The sequence below is a fragment of the Xenopus laevis genome, chromosome 1L, assembly GCF_017654675.1.
Source record: "Xenopus laevis strain J_2021 chromosome 1L, Xenopus_laevis_v10.1, whole genome shotgun sequence".
In the NCBI taxonomy this organism is placed as follows: domain Eukaryota; kingdom Metazoa; phylum Chordata; class Amphibia; order Anura; family Pipidae; genus Xenopus; species Xenopus laevis.
In genome coordinates this window covers 228,793,320-228,809,291 of record NC_054371.1, presented here as the reverse complement: position 1 = coordinate 228,809,291, position 15,972 = coordinate 228,793,320, and the positions used below count along the sequence as shown (strand labels likewise).

The 15,972-nt window shown below is 45.0% G+C and overlaps 1 protein-coding gene across 1 annotated transcript in view; it reads left to right on the top strand.

Annotated features, from left to right (window-relative positions):
* Positions 1-5,105: 5,105 nt before the first annotated feature.
* The window catches only part of ubap2.L (ubiquitin associated protein 2 L homeolog), a gene marked incomplete at its 3' end in the record, with an annotated part of 37,118 nt that continues 26,251 nt past the window's right edge, over positions 5,106-15,972 (top strand). The window contains 1 exon segment of the mRNA NM_001096437.1: positions 5,106-5,122.

Below are 15,972 nucleotides of genomic sequence, written 5' to 3'. Positions count from 1 at the left end.
ATATTCAGGGGGAGCCCTACATAGGGAGACTTTGTCACTCACCCACAATTCTTCTGCCACTTTCCTTCTGAACAATTCTAATTCAAATCACACATTACAAATGATTAACATCAGGAGATTTCCCAAATATCCCATCATTTGCCCCAAACAAACCTTCCTTTCATCTAGCCAGCCAAACATTTGCATATGAGGTTGCATACTGGTTGTGATTGGTGGAATCTATTGGTGCTTATTCTGTTTATGAGCAGTAACAAAAGAGAGTGGATGGGGCATAAGAGTTTAAAAAATATATTAATTTTATATTTGTATTTATACATTTGGGTAGGAGCTGCCATGTTGTTTCCTGTAGTAAATTATCAGGGTGTGCAATGTTACCTGCATAGACCAGCTATTGTTAATATATTATTTTTCCATTAGAACATCATTACCCGTATATGGTGCTAGTAGTGCTACTGTGTATGGCAGCTCCTGCTTTCTATTAGACTGTTTATTTGTCCCCCCCCAATGAAAAGCCTGCCATACTTTCAGTATAATGTTGCCAGTGGGGTTCTATGACATTTTGCAGTTGGTCTTTTAGTTTATGGTATGTCATTAAAGATTTGGTTTTGCAACTTCTGAATTTATCTGGTTGCTAGGCAGTGTCAGACTGGCCCACCGGCAGGCCCGGACTGGCAATCTGTGGGTTCTGGGGCTGCTATAAGGTGCCATAGAAAGTCAGTATTTAGTGGGCTGGTGGGAGGCTGATTGGGCCTCTGTGTACCTGAAATGCCACGGCCTAATTACATTTTCAGTCCAGACCTGCCCACCGGGATACCAGGAAAACTCCCTGGTGGGCCCAGGTGTTAGTGGGCCTCTTGTTTCTAAACATTTGGCCTATTTCATGGTCATTGCCTATTTCTTTATGGGGAAAAATGCTTAATAATGGGAGAATATTTTAAGTATATATATAAAAGACTAGGAGAATAAAGAGGTTGAGTGAGTAGAGGAATAATAGTTTGGAAAGGTCCACTGTCTAAGGTTTTCTGGTGGGCTCACAGTTTTAGGTTTTCTGGTGGGCCCAAGGTCTAAGGCTTTCTGGTAGGCCCCTGGCATCCCAGTCTGAAACTGTTGCTAGGGTTCCAATGATGACAGGAACCAGGCAGTACCTTGATTACTGATTATAGTTATATGATTAAAGGTAATGCTAATGCCCAAAATTCATGGGTATGGGGAGGGCAACTCCCAGCACCCTCTAAATCCCTTCATCAGTCATGAGTATTGTAATTCACAAATATCTATGCTGCAGCAGATTTCCCATCCCTGTGTGTGTGCATGTCCCTGGAATTTAAGTCTTCAAGAAATCTTGTTCCCATTACTCTTTAGAAAAGGATGTGTTACCCCCAAGGCCAGAGTATAAGGATCAGCATCATATCAATGCACAGACGCTGGCAACTAAATCCAAGGCCAACTCTCCATGTTTCATGCCCATAGGAGCCTTTCTGCCAAGGATTCTTTCATTTCACCTGGCCCTAGTCTGAAGAAAAACTTTCATTTTTGGCCGAATTGGGAGGAGAGGATCTGATGGCGGCAAGTACTGCTGGTAACTGCCTGGGAAGCTCTGGCACCACCTAAAAACTAAAGATTAATGTTGGTAGCCATTCGATTTTCCTATATTGGCCCTTATGTTGCCCCTAAACTGTGAGAAATATTGTCCTTGTTATCACATAAAACAGAATTCAAAACAATGAAAAGTGTGTTTATGGGTAAGTGTGTGTGTGCCAGGGGTCTGACTCCTCCGTGAAACAGGGGAAACCCCCGCCAGCACCGCTATTTACCCACGCTCTTTTGGGGCCCAGGAAGTTTCTGCTGCGGAAATGACAGGGAACTTGTGCACTGGGGATTTATCATTGGGGGAAACAAATAATTTAGGTCAATTTCACCCAGTCTCTTCTTTGACTAAATTAGCCCTTGTTTTGCTGATTGTTTTCATTACAATACTGACACCCACAAAGAAGAAAAACACTAAAAAGAGAACTTAAGCTGGCCATAGATGTTGAGATTTTTAAAAGATCAGATCCTGATCGTGAGACCACGATCTTCTCTGAACAATTGTACGAATTTACCATCAACTAAAAAGAAAACAAAGGGGAGCTGCCTGCTTGGCCCTGCAGACATAGATACATTGCACTGGGACCGACAAAGATTTTTTGACCTGGCCGATCAATTTTCTGACAGATGTCGGCCGAAAAATCGTAAGATTTACGATCGTTCGAATCCCACTAACCGCACGATAATTTCGAAGGATTGGTCGGACTTCGCTAAAATCGGTCGTTCGGCAAGAAGAATCGTCGCGTCTATGGGGAGCTTTACTGTCACCAGCCCTAGTCTGTGCAAAGAAAAATCTAAAATTGGGAGAAGAGGATCTGATAACAGCAGGTACTATTGGCTACCAGAAAAATGTCTGGGAACCTCGAGCACCACAGAAAAAAAAAAAAGCATAAAAACTAAAGATTAACCATAAATGCCATAAATGATCCCATACATTGTGCCTAAATTGTGAGAAATATTGTCCTTGTCTTCACATAAAACACTGGAATGGAATTTGAAATAACAAAAGTGTGTTTATGGGTGTGGGCTCTGACTCCCCCGCCAGCACAGACGCGCTTTTGGGCCCCGGAATGTCTGACAGGGAACCTTTGCTCTTGGGAGTTAGCTCCAGGGGGAAACTAATACTTTAGGTCAATTTCACCCAGTCTCTTCTTTGACTAAATTAGCCCTTGTTCTGCAGCTTGTTTGCACTACAATACTAGCACCCGCAAAGGAGAAGAACACTAAACAGATAAAATAAGAGCATGAAAACTAAAGATCAAAGGAGACATAAATGAAAAAACCCTAATTTTGTAGGCAATTATAAGTAATATATGGTGTTGCTTTTACATGGTGCTAAAAATTTATATTATCTTTAAAAATAGCCCCTTTATTAGAGCTCCCTATAGATCCCTGCCAGAAGCACAGTAGGAGGGGACAGCCAATCACAGCCCTGCAGTCACACAAGCACAGACAGGCTTCAGATCCCTATCAGGTCCTGCTAGCTGCTGATTGGTTCCTGTCCTACAGTGCAGTGAGCTGAGTGCACAGCCTGGGAATTCAGGGAGCAGCAAGTGGAAGAGAAGGGAGGGATTATTAGGGTTGTTGCCGAAATATTCAATAAATCGGTCTGAAACACTACTTTTTTATGTACAATTCTTTTATATCTAAATGAGTATAATGCACTGGTACATTCTTATTTTTTACACAAAATGTCTCCTTTAATGTTGACGACGCACAGCACAATGTGCTCACTGAAGGGGGCGCCGTGTGCATGCCGAGCGGTGCCTCTGTGCACAGTGCGTCACAGGAGGGGGACAGGGGGGCCGTGAGCAGCATTCCCAGTGGGCCCCGCGCCCCCCAGTCCGGCCCTGGTTGGTAGCCAGTAGATAAATGATCCCATACGTTGTGCCTAAATTGTGTGAAATATTGTCCTTGTCTTTACATGAAACACTGGAATGGAATTTGAAATAACAAGTGTGATTATTGGCAGGGCCGCCATCATTGGGGGGACAGGGGGTACAGGTGTCCCGGGCCCAAAGGGGGGGCCGGTAGTGCTGCACTTTTGAAAGAGCCGGGCCCCCCTTGACAGCACCAAAGCCGTGCGGCCATCTCCGAGGTCACGATCAGCCGAAATGCAGAAGAGCCGAAAAGACCTGAAGTCACGAAAAGAGGAGAAGTTGAAGTCCTGAAGCCAAGCGTTCAATTCTTCTGAACACCAATATGTGTTTTTTTTTAAATGTATTATTTTAATAATCTATCTAATGCCACCAATGTTTTTTTAAAATAATATTCTCTGGGGCCCCAATTTATTTTTAACTTGTAAGGGGGGCCCTGGCGCCAATGTTTTTTTCCACTTATAGGGGGGCCCCAGGCCTGGATTTGTGGAAAGGCCACCTAGGCCCGGGCCTAGGGCGGCAGAATTTTAGGGGGGCGGCATGCTGCCCGACCACACCCACATAGTTTCAAAAACACTTGGGATGTGCTGGAGATATAATAATTTTTACAATTTCCTGTGCGCCAATCTCCATTGCTCCAGTCCAGATGATGAAAATCTGCACAAATAAAGGAGAGGGGACAGGGGCGACGAATGGCAGTGGGCCTATGTGCCCTGGTCACCAATTTTTTTTTTAATTTATAGGGGGGCTCTGACCACCAATTTTTAAAATAACTTTTAAGGGGGGCCTGGCACCACAGTTATAAGGGGGCCCTGCCCATCAATAGCTTTTTATAAGTGGTGTGTGTGGGGCTTGAGGTGGGTGGGTCCACGGGGCCCAGTCATTTTGTTGTACGGCCGGCGATGTCCCGGATTACGGGGAAGTGCGGGGGTCGGACTCTTCACTAACGACCTTTTGGGCCCCGGAACTTTCTGCTGCGGAACTGACAGGGAACTTGATCACGTGGGAGTTAAAACAAGAGCCAATGAAGTTAGAAAGATGACTTTTATTCAATTCCACCCATTGTCCGTGTTCTGCCCTTTGTTTGCACTAAAATACTGGATCTGGCACCTGCAAAATAAATAAACACTAAAGAGAAGACAATGTCACCAGCCCTAGTTTGTGTAAAAAAAAATGTCCCTTTTTATTTTGGAGAAACTGTGAGAAGAGGCGGTGACACTTCTTTTCTTAGCCGCCTATCTCTGAGCGGAAATGAGAAATTCAGAAGAATCTCCACCCAGAGACCGGCTCTTGGCGCCGTCACCCCTAGCAACCGGCAGCGCAGAACGTGTCGTCATCGGTGTGCGCCGCCATTACATCTCCCCTGGCAGCGGAAGAAGAGCAGAATAGGCGCAGGGTCGCTTTAGAGCGGTTGTGCTGGAAGCTACAGGGATATTTCGTGGCCGGGAATCTGGTGACGCTTTAGGAATACAGGTAACGAAGCCTGTTCTATTTATTTTCAGCCGCCCCCTCATTTCTCGGTGTTACTGTCTCCGCTGGGCGGCGCGTGGCGATGACGTCATATCTGGAGGCTGTCCGCGCGGCCGGGTGACGAGCAGAAGGAGGGGGCGCGGTCACGCTGTTGCCGCTGCTGCTTTGTGAGGCGCATTGTGCTGCAGGTAAGAGGGAGGCCGCGACCGGCGGGAGTTTGAGCGAGCGGAAAGGCGCCTGGGAGGCACCCTACGTGTAAGAAGCGGGACAGAGGAGATTGTACCGGGTAGGGGTAAATGATTGGGGTCGTAATTGGTGCCCTGGGGAGGCGGCGGGCAAAAGCGGCCTCTCACCGGCAGCAGGGGAATGTTCCTGACGGCGTTGCTATGGTTACAGGTCTGGTGATGGCGGCGGCCTTTCCCCTGAGGCGCGGGGAGGCGGTGGGTCGTGTGGGGACAGAGAAAGGGCCGCAGTGTGTCGCAGTGTCGTCTTGCGATTAATAATAGCTCTGTCTCTAGTCGCACGTCATGTCCAGTCTCAGGCCTTTCTGTCCTACTGCTCTCAGGACCCCCCCCCGTCAGGCCACACGGAGCGCTGACAATAGCCCGAGAGGTGCAGCCTGGGAATCCCTCGTACTGATGCGCTCAGACAACTCCATGCACCCCCGACACCCTCTGGGAATCCCTGCTGCTCCCAATGATCAATCCTGTGTCTCCTCAACTGGGAGACTATTAGTTACAACTCCCTGCTACCCCTGACACCGTCTGGGAATCCCTGCTGCTCCCAATGATCAATCCTGTGTCTCCTCAACTGGGAGACTATTAGTTACAACTCCCTGCTACCCCTGGTAATCCCTGCATCTCCCAATGATCAATCCTGTGTCTCCTCAACTGGGAGACTATTAGTTACAACTCCCTGCTACCCCTGACACCCCTGGGAATCCCTGCATCTCCCAATGATCAATCCTGTGTCTCCTCAACTGGGAGACTATTAGTTACAACTCCCTGCTACCCCTGGTAATCCCTGCATCTCCCAATGATCAATCCTGTGTCTCCTCAACTGGGAGACTATTAGTTACAACTCCCTGCTACCCCTGGTAATCCCTGCATCTCCCAATGATCAATCCTGTGTCTCCTCAACTGGGAGACTATTAGTTACAACTCCCTGCTACCCCTGGTAATCCCTGCATCTCCCAATGATCAATCCTGTGTCTCCTCAACTGGGAGACTATTAGTTACAACTCCCTGCTACCCCTGACACCCCTGGGAATCCCTGCATCTCCCAATGATCAATCCTGTGTCTCCTCAACTGGGAGACTAATAGTTACAACTCCCTGCACCCCCCGACACCCTCTGGGAATCCCTGCATCTCCCAATGATCAATCCTGTGTCTCCTCAACTGGGAGACTAATAGTTACAACTCCCTGCACCCCCCGACACCCTCTGGGAATCCCTGCATCTCCCAATGATCAATCCTGTGTCTCCTCAACTGGGAGACTAATAGTTACAACTCCCTGCACCCCCCGACACCCTCTGGGAATCCCTGCTGCTCCCAATGATCAATCCTGTGTCTCCTCAACTGGGAGACTATTAGTTACAACTCCCTGCTACCCCTGGGAATCCCTGCATCTCCCAATGATCAATCCTGTGTCTCCTCAACTGGGAGACTATTAGTTACAACTCCCTGCTACCCCTGACACCCCTGGGAATCCCTGTTGTTCCCAATGATCAATCCTCTGTCTCCTCAACTGGGAAAGAGCTCATTCTTTTCCTATTCACATACTCCCCAGGCAACTATTGGTAACAACTCCCTGCATCTCCTGACACCCTCCGGGAATCTATGCTCCCAATGCACGATCCTGTGTCTCATGAACTGGGTGACTATTAGTTACAACTCCCTGCATCTTCTGACACCCTCTGGGAATCCCTGCTCCCAATGATTGATCCTGTGTCTCCTAAACTGGAAGGCAGCTCAACCATTTCCTATTCCGTCTTCTCCAGGCCATTGTTTGTTACAACTCCCTGCATCCCCCGACACCCTCTGGGAATCCCTGCTCCCAATTCACATTCACATCACCTTAAGCATAAATAAATAGTAGCCCCCTGTATGTCAGTGATGGGCATCCGCTCCTGAATATGTCCCAGAAGGTCCTGTGATGGGATGAGCCTGTGTGGCAATGACAGGGATCATTCTACACTCCTACAATTAATAGCAGTTGATTAGGACACACTGTTCCTTTTAGTGTTACCTGGCTGTAACATTTGCCATCACTTCTATTAGCTCTGGGAGGCTGTACTTAGAATAATAGCGGGGGCCTTATTAACCCTCCACTCCCTTCTACTCCAGTACCTACTTTTTCCACTTGTCAGAAGAAGGAAAATATTACTGTTTCCTGACTCTGCAGCCCTTTTCCATGACATTTGCTCCCTTTCACAGGACCTAGTGTAACTGCTTGTTTCTGTCCGTGCCAATAATTCGGCTTTATTGGACATTCTAGTATATAAACTGAACAAACACACCTTTTAAATTCAAGTGAGTATGAAATGCTGATCAGTCACATTTAATTTTATTTCCTACTTAGCTGTGTTGTGCGGCCTACACAGTATGGACAGACGCATTTCTGTTGGACACCTGTTGTGGGTGGCAGGTGTAGGGACCAGCTGTCTCTCCACAGTTATACAATGCAGATTTGACCTGCATTAGAATCAGATCTTCTGTCTTTTTACAATCAAAGGGGAAGTACACCTTTAAAGTAACTTAAAACATTATAAAGGCACCAACCCAATCCACTTAATTTTTGTCTATTCAACTTGCACTCTCGGCTGCAAACAGCTGCCTGGCTTCTAGGGCGATTAAGCCACACAAATCAGTAAACAGTAAAAAAGTGAAAATGACAGGTTATCCGAAAATCCTGATGTCTGTGGCTTCACAAAATATAATTAAGACAAACTTGCAATCCTTGCAGTAGTTCCTTGATCACTGTGTGCCATTGTAATGTTTTAGCCATCAGAAAGCTGAGCATGGTAGGGAAAGCCCAAACAGTGTAGCTGTAACATTTGTTATTTTAGAATATCTTAACAACTGCCCATTGGCTTTTAGGTGGGCATTAAATATGTGAACAGGTATGGGATCTGTTATCCGGAAACCCGTTATCCCGAAAGCTCCGAATTATGGACGTAGAGTCCATTTTGTCCAAATAATTCAAATTTTTAGAAATGATTTCCTTTTACTCTGTTATAATAAAACAGTCGCTTGTACTTGATCCCAACTAAGATATAATTAAACATTATTGGAAGCAAAACCAGCCTATTGGGTTTATTTAATGTTTACATGATTTTTTAGTAGACTTAAGGTATGAAGATCCAAATTACGGAAAGATCCTTCAAGTCCCGAGCATTCTGGATAACAGGTCCCACACCTGTGTGTTAAATAGGCGATTGGGGGGGTTATTATGCCCCTGGATGTTAATAGTGCTGCACTGAGCATTCTCCTGTGTGTCACTTTACGGAACAGTAACATCAAAAAATACTTTGTTTTAAAGTAATGAGATATATACAGTCCAAATACTGGTGCACTCAAAACAAGCGTTAATGCCTAGGTGCTGGTTATAACAGAACATGTATTCAGCAAAAAAACCGCACTCACAGGACTTTTTAAAGGTGCAAAATCCAAAATAAACATCATTTTTGGATTTTGCACCTTTAAAAAGTCCTGTGAGTGCGTTTTTTTTGATATATATATATATATATATTTATATATTTTTTTTTTTTTTTTTTTGTGTAGGGGGACTAGGTATTTAAAGGAGAAAAGGCTCAGGCTATACAGCAGATAGTAGAACATAATTTTATCTGTTATCTGCTATTTATCCTGTGCCATATAGCCTTTTTTCATTTTTTGCCATTGCTACACAGCAGCTTGTTTATATGAACATAATATTTTCATTACTTTAAAATACTTTCATTTTTTGTTGTTACTGTTTCTTTAAGCGTTTCTCCCACTCACCAAGCGTTATGACACATAATCCTTATTAAATTATTAAATGTGCTTGAGAGAATATTTGCATGCTTGTCAGCTTGTTAAATAGAACTATAAGTGTCTCCTTGGCATCTAAACCTGCGCATCTTGTTGGAGTGTTCAGTCTTTGCCTTTCCATCGGAAGGGATCGGCGTTTCTGTCAATGTGTCTGATCTGTTTTGGCTTAAAACCTTTCCCTTGAATAGAAGAGTATTTAGTGTTCGAGAGGGGTTCTTTTTTTCCGCTATTTGTAGGTTTTTTATGGCTTTGTAGAATAAAGCTGTATGTACATAGTGTTCTGAAACAATATATCTGTGGCAGGTGTCTCCAATTGCAGACAAATTTGTCTGGGGCCCATTGCCACAAACTAGAAAACTTGCTAAATGTTATTTGTGTTTTTATGGCTGGTATAACCTGTGTCCACTGGGTGTTTCCCTGGCAGGCAGGTCTGGTCCTGTTTATAATTTATCCTCTCACAATTATGGGCAGAGACACACTCTCAGATTCGGGGAGATTAGTCGCCCAGCGACAAATCTCCTCTTCTTTGGGGCGACTAATCTTTCGAACTGCCTCTCTCGCCTGCTAGAATGCAAATCGCAGGCGTGATGGCAATCGGTGCTTTTTGTTTTCCGAAGTTGCCTCACGAGAAAACTTCAGAGACTTTGGAAACTGAAGCGATGTGAGTGCCATCCCGCTGGCAAAATTTAGATTCTAGCCAGTGGGAGGCAGTTCGCGGAGATTAGTCGCCCTGAAGAATATGAGATTTATCTCCGGGCGACGAAATCTTCCCGAATCTTCTCGTGTGCCCTTACCCATAGGCCTTAAACTCTTATCTTCTAGTGACTAAAGGCCCCATACACGGTCAAATATATGCTGCCGACAGATTAAATCGGCAGCTTATTGGGCACTGTATACTTCCCCAATCGATATCTGTTGGGCGGGTAAAAAAAAAACCTGTCTGATCGAGGACCACCCTCGATCCGATGCCAATATTCTTCCCGTACTCTGATGAAGTGCCGAGATACTTTGGCACGAAACACATTAGTTTCACAGCGTACCCACTGCCAATGTAACCACACTGTGTGTTTAATAAAGCCACATCAGAAAAAGCAAAGTAGCGACTCTGCTTCGTGCATTGGTCAGCGCCGGACTGCGGGTAATATTTTTTATGTATAGTAATTTCCGGATCGAAGTAGCCGGGTTACTGCGAGAGCAGCGATCAACAAGAAGCTATGCTACTTGAGGGCGAGCTCAGCTTTCTTTACACATCCTTAATCTGTGCATTCTTCTCGTAGGGCCCATAATCAGATCAGCCTGATATTGCCCACCTCAGGGTGAAAATATCAGGGCGAGATCTCCTCATTTGGAGATGTCACTAATTAAGCAGATCTCCCTATGTATGGCCATCTTTTAGACCCTGGTAGGTCCCTGGTAGGTCTCTGAGTAGCTGCTGAGTCAGATCAGCACATAGAATATTTTGACCACTGTACTTCATCAAACAGGCGATCAGACTCCTCTACCTGCTGATAATTTCTTCAGGTAGAGATATATGGGGAACGTACTGTCCAAAGATGCCCATAGACATTCAGATTAGAGTCCTGCTTGGAACCAATTTCTTAAACCCGACCCGTGAACTGCAACCCGCATACTTACCCGCTTGGACCCGCGACCCGACCTGCAAGTACCTTATCCACAACCCGCTGACCATCAAGAAACAGGAAGTGCTGTCATTGTAAACCGGAAGTGACATCATTAGAAGTTGGCGTGATCAGAAAAAAAGGAGTAAAACTCGCTATTGAGAAGATTCCTGACCCACAAACCCGGAGAACCTCCGACCTGCGTCTATTCCCACTCCCGAAACTCCCGCAGGTTTTTGCGGGTAACCCGCGGGTACCTGCAGCTACCCGATCCCGCTGCAGGACTCCAATTCAGATTTCATTCCTAGAATGATGAATGTTCAAATATCGATCGTTCATGTAAAGCTGGCCATAGATGTTGAGATTTTTAAAAGCCTGATCGTGAGACCACGATCTTCTCTGAATGATCATACGTATTTACCATCAACTAATAAGACCAATTTGGCAGGAAAACAAAGGGGAGCTGCCTGCTTGGCCCTGCAAACATAGATAGATTGCACTGGGGCCGACAAAGATTTTTTAACCTGGCCGGTCAATTTCCTGACAGATGTCGGCCGAAAAATCATAAGATGTATGATCGTTCGAATCCCACTAACTGCACGATATTTTCGAAGGATTGGTCGGGCTTCCCTAAAATGGGTCATTCGGCAAGAAAAATCGTTGCGACAATCTACAACTAACTGTTCAGATTTAAATCGTAGGATTAAGTCCAGTTACGAGATACTCAGGCCATTAATTTCCAGGTGGCAATCATGCGAAAGTAATGTCTGACAAATAGTAGTGACAGTCGCCCATGGATATCATCAGGCAATACATGCAAAGCTATTGCCATTAGCCAACAGAAATGTTCTAACCTGTGTGATCGGCTAAACGGCCGATCAATATGGCACGGAAAATGACGGGACAATTATTCTGTTTGAAATTAATTTGTGCCACCATATCTTTGTCTATGCCCAGCTTTAGACTGGGCTGGTTATGGACAGAACCTCTTGCCGAAACAAAATCTTAAAGGTGGCCATACACGGGCCGATAAAAGCTGCCGACAGACCGAGTCGGCAGCTTATTGGCACGTGTATGGGGGCCCCCGACGGGCTTCCTCGATCGAGATCTGGCCGAAAGTCGGCCAGATCTCGATTGGATGGGATTAAAAATCCCGTCTGATCGCGGCCGCATCTGTTCGTTGATGCGGCCCCGCGATCCGACCACCCGTTTGCGTTCGCTAGGATCCGATCGTTGGGCTCTAGGGCCCCTCAAGGTGGGCATATCGGAGGGAGATCTGCTCGTTTGCCGACATCGCCAAACGAGCGGATCTCTCCATGTATGGGCACCTTAAGGCGGACCTTAGTCTGCAGAGAAACACAGGCCGTGAATCTGCTCCTCTGCCCGCATTCAGATACATTACTTTGGCCGGGGTGCAGGCAGAAGCAATGGGTTTTGGTGCCGAAATGCGAGAGGCTTGTGTGCTAATTCTGCCGCTGGCCTTAGTGATTTTTTATTGGGTGCAGTGACCCAATGAGAAGCTATTTTCTCCCAAAAAGACTGAAGTTGGTTAAGAAGAGTCATGATGGAATGTCTCCTGTGTATCATGAGTTTCTGCTTGCAAGGGGTGCACTTTCTGGTACCCCATGTCTCTCCACATTCAGTGGTGTCCTCAAGCTTGATGCGAGTTATCTGTTGTTTACATGCCAGCGGCAGACCTTGAGGGCTAGTCCACACGGGGAGATAGCCCTGCGTTTGCGGTCGCGGCGACAAAGCGCCGCGCCAGTCGCCGCGACCGGCGCAGGCGACAGTTTTGTATGGGCGCCTATGTAAAAACGCCTGTGCTAACCACACGAGGCGATGCGCTTTTCAACAGTCGCCTGAAAAAGCCTGGCGAGGCATTTTCAGGCGACTGTTGAAAAGCGCATCGCCTCGTGTGGTTAGCACAGGCGTTTTTACATAGGCGCCCATACAAAACTGTCGCCTGCGCCGGTCGCGGCGACTGGCGCGGCGCTTTGTCGCCGCGACCGCAAACGCAAGGCTATCTCCCCGTGTGGAATAGCCCTGAAGGGCCATTAACATCATAAAATGAATGAATGTTTTATTTACATTTAAAGGCTCTAACGGCCTGTCCAGCGCCTGCAAATAAACCATTTCTTGGCAGCAGCAAAAAGGTCTTTTATATGCGATGGTTTCCTCCTATATATGTGTGTATTACCACTGAACTCTGTTTATCTTTCACTTAAGTTACATTGTATTCTAAACTGGCTCAGCTTAGGCAACCTCCAGGGCTACAAAGTTGTTAGTTTACTCATCTGTAACCTATTAGTTATATAAATATATATCTACATATTGGCAGTGCAGGGTAACCGGGTATTCTGTTTCATTATATACACATCCCTTACATTTTTGGGAGTTAAAGCGGTGGTTCACCTTCAAGTTAACTTTTCATATATTATAGAATGGCCAGTTATAAGCAATTTTTCAATTTTTCATTATTATTTGTTTTTTATAGTTTTTGAATTATTTGCTGCTTCTTCTGAATTTTGCCGCTTTCAAATGGGGGTCACCGATCGCTTCTAAAAGCAAATGCTCTGTAAGGCTACAAATGTATTGTTGTTGCTACTTTTTATTACTTATCTTTCTATTCAGGCCTCTCCTATTCATATTCCAGTCTCCCTTTCAAATCAATGCCTGGTTGCTAGGGGAATTAGGACCCTGGCAAACAGATGGCTGAAATTACAAACAGGAGAGCTGCTGAATAAAAAGCTAAATAACTCAAAAACTGCAAATAATAAAACATGGAAACCAATTTGAAATTGTCTCAGAATATCACTCCACATCATACTGAAAGTTAATTTAAAGGTGAACGACCCCTTTTTAATTAGCAGAAGGAGGCATTGCCGATTATTAAAGCTAAAGTGACCGACCTAAAGTGCCATTTGAAAGTAAAGTCAACCAAGGACTCTGTTGTATTTGTTGTTTTTGTCGGTTGCAAGATACGCAGTCTGGGCTGTAGCAAAGACTCCCGTAGAGTGCTGGAGCTTATACAGTAGCCACAGCAGGGTCTCGTGCCATCATATGTGTTATGATTGGTTGAATTTCTGGCCTTGTGTGGGAGCCATCTTGTCTGGCTGCTGACACATCTTGCATATTATTACATAGGGGCCTGTATTGGGCAGTCTTATAAAAGCGGGGCCTTGGGGGTTGCAGCTTGCTGCTGGATTGAGGTCAGGCTGGGTGGGGGAGCAGCTGCTCCTTTCAGAGAAGAAATTGGATCTGAGCGGCAGTTTTCCGTTTAAACATATGCTTACTGCCACTTATGAAACACATGCTCATGTTTCGGGCATTCTAGGAGGGATTACTGCTTGGCTATTTAAGGAGCTGCACATTTCTCCAACCCTACACAAGGCACCTTACACCATCAGTATGGCAGCTTTCTCTTATACATACACCCTGGCTCCTCGCACTTTGTATCAATCACTGCTGCTTCTTAAATTCTCTTAAAAACAATAGATAATACATACAAATGTATCCCTGTGTGTCACCACCCTAACTGCTCTCACTGCCATGCCCAGCCACACAATTTGGGAAGCACTACATTAGGGTAAAGTGGCTGATGTGAGTTGGTTCAGCAATAGAAACGTTGCAGAGAAATGGATTTTTTTTTTTGTTTTGTTTATTTGCATTTTTGGCATAAAATCGAAACTGTACAAAATGAGTCCTAATACTCTGTACCCAGTTCATTGTGAAGATGCTCTTATCCAATGACCGGAAACATTTGAAATAATGAAGGAAGTAGAAGAAGATGAAATGGATTTATTTAGTGGTTAGAGCTGGAGTTGGCAGGCTTGCCCCGTATCTTTCCCATTGGGACTATGTGAGTTTAGTTACAAGTATGGAAGGTAATGGAGAGCCACAGCTATTGTATTTACATTGCTTTAGTCTGGTCCTGTACAAGTATGAGAGATTGAGAAGGGCAGCTGGAGGGTTAATGAGCGAATACCAATAACTGGCTATATATTACGATACAATGGCTTTACTATGGGTGCCATGATGGGGTGTGGGCAGATGTCAATCACACCTGTCTCTGTGCGCATACAAAAACATTAAGATCTGCCTTGTGCTCCCAGGAGATGGAGTCCACCCCACATGGGCTCAATGCATATAGGAAAGCTTTCATGTTGGCTGTTACCAGAGCCTTTTCATTTAGGGATTCCCTCCCCAACTGAGAATTCTTTTGCCTTCCCTTTGTTTCCTGGACGGTGACATGGGATGTGCCTGGGCCAGCCATCAGTTCTGTGTTATTTCTGGAGATTGTCAGGGGGCTGGGGGTCTCTCCACTTGATAAGGAAGTCTCTGGAGCAAAAGAATGTCAGACATTCAGTGTCTCTAGGATTATGGCTGGCAAAAGGGCCCTGGGTGTAGGATTGCATTATGTGCCAGTCAATTTAGTTAGGGTTCAATACACTCAGACAAGTTTCCTTGTCGCTGCTATCTTCATATAATCACTTGACTTCACATGAAAGTTAACTGAAATAGGAGAAAAAAGAAGATGCACTCGGGCGGTTCAATGCGGTGGACCCAAGGTACCTTAATCATTTATTTGTGCGTAGTACAAAAAAATCAAACGTGTACTTTATCACTGATGAAGGGGGCGTGAGGGCTCTAAAAAGTTTTATTATTTTGTACTCCGCACAAATAAATGGTTGGAGGTACCTTGGGTACACCGCATTGAACCGTCTTTTTTTTTTTTTCTCCAACTTCAATTAACTTTCACGTAGAGTCACGTAATTATAAGATGGCACCAACAAGGAATCTTTAAAAACGTATCAACAAGAGTGTATTGAACCCTAATTAAATTATCTTTCTCCAACTTCGGTTTACATTAGGTGCTAGGGCTGATCTGTTGGATGGCAAATGCCTGAGTATCTGGCCATATACCAATATTTCGTACGATAATCTGCATGTGTGGTGCGAGACAACGTGACCCATATCAATAAAAAGCCTTGGATATCGGTCATCTCATCAATTGGACTGAAAATTTTGATCAGGTGCCTTTGAAGGCGCTCGAACATCATAACGTTAATGCTGAATCATCCAATAGAGCTAAATAATTAATTTTTGTTTTTTACCTGCATATCTGACCTCTAAGAGGCAAATATATCAAAAGTCGGATTGAAAATTCAATTTCGAAATTAGAATTTTTGAGTGTTTTTTATGGTCAAAACTGTCTTATTAGACTAGGGAGTTGTTCAAATTCGATTTGCGTTTTTGATTGATTTTCGAGATTTATCATACTATTGCCCCAGAACTCATTCGACTATTCACCACCTAAAACCTGCTGAATTGATAAGTCAATGGAAGAGGTCTAGGGATCAATTTTGAGTTGTTTGCAGCCTTCCTAA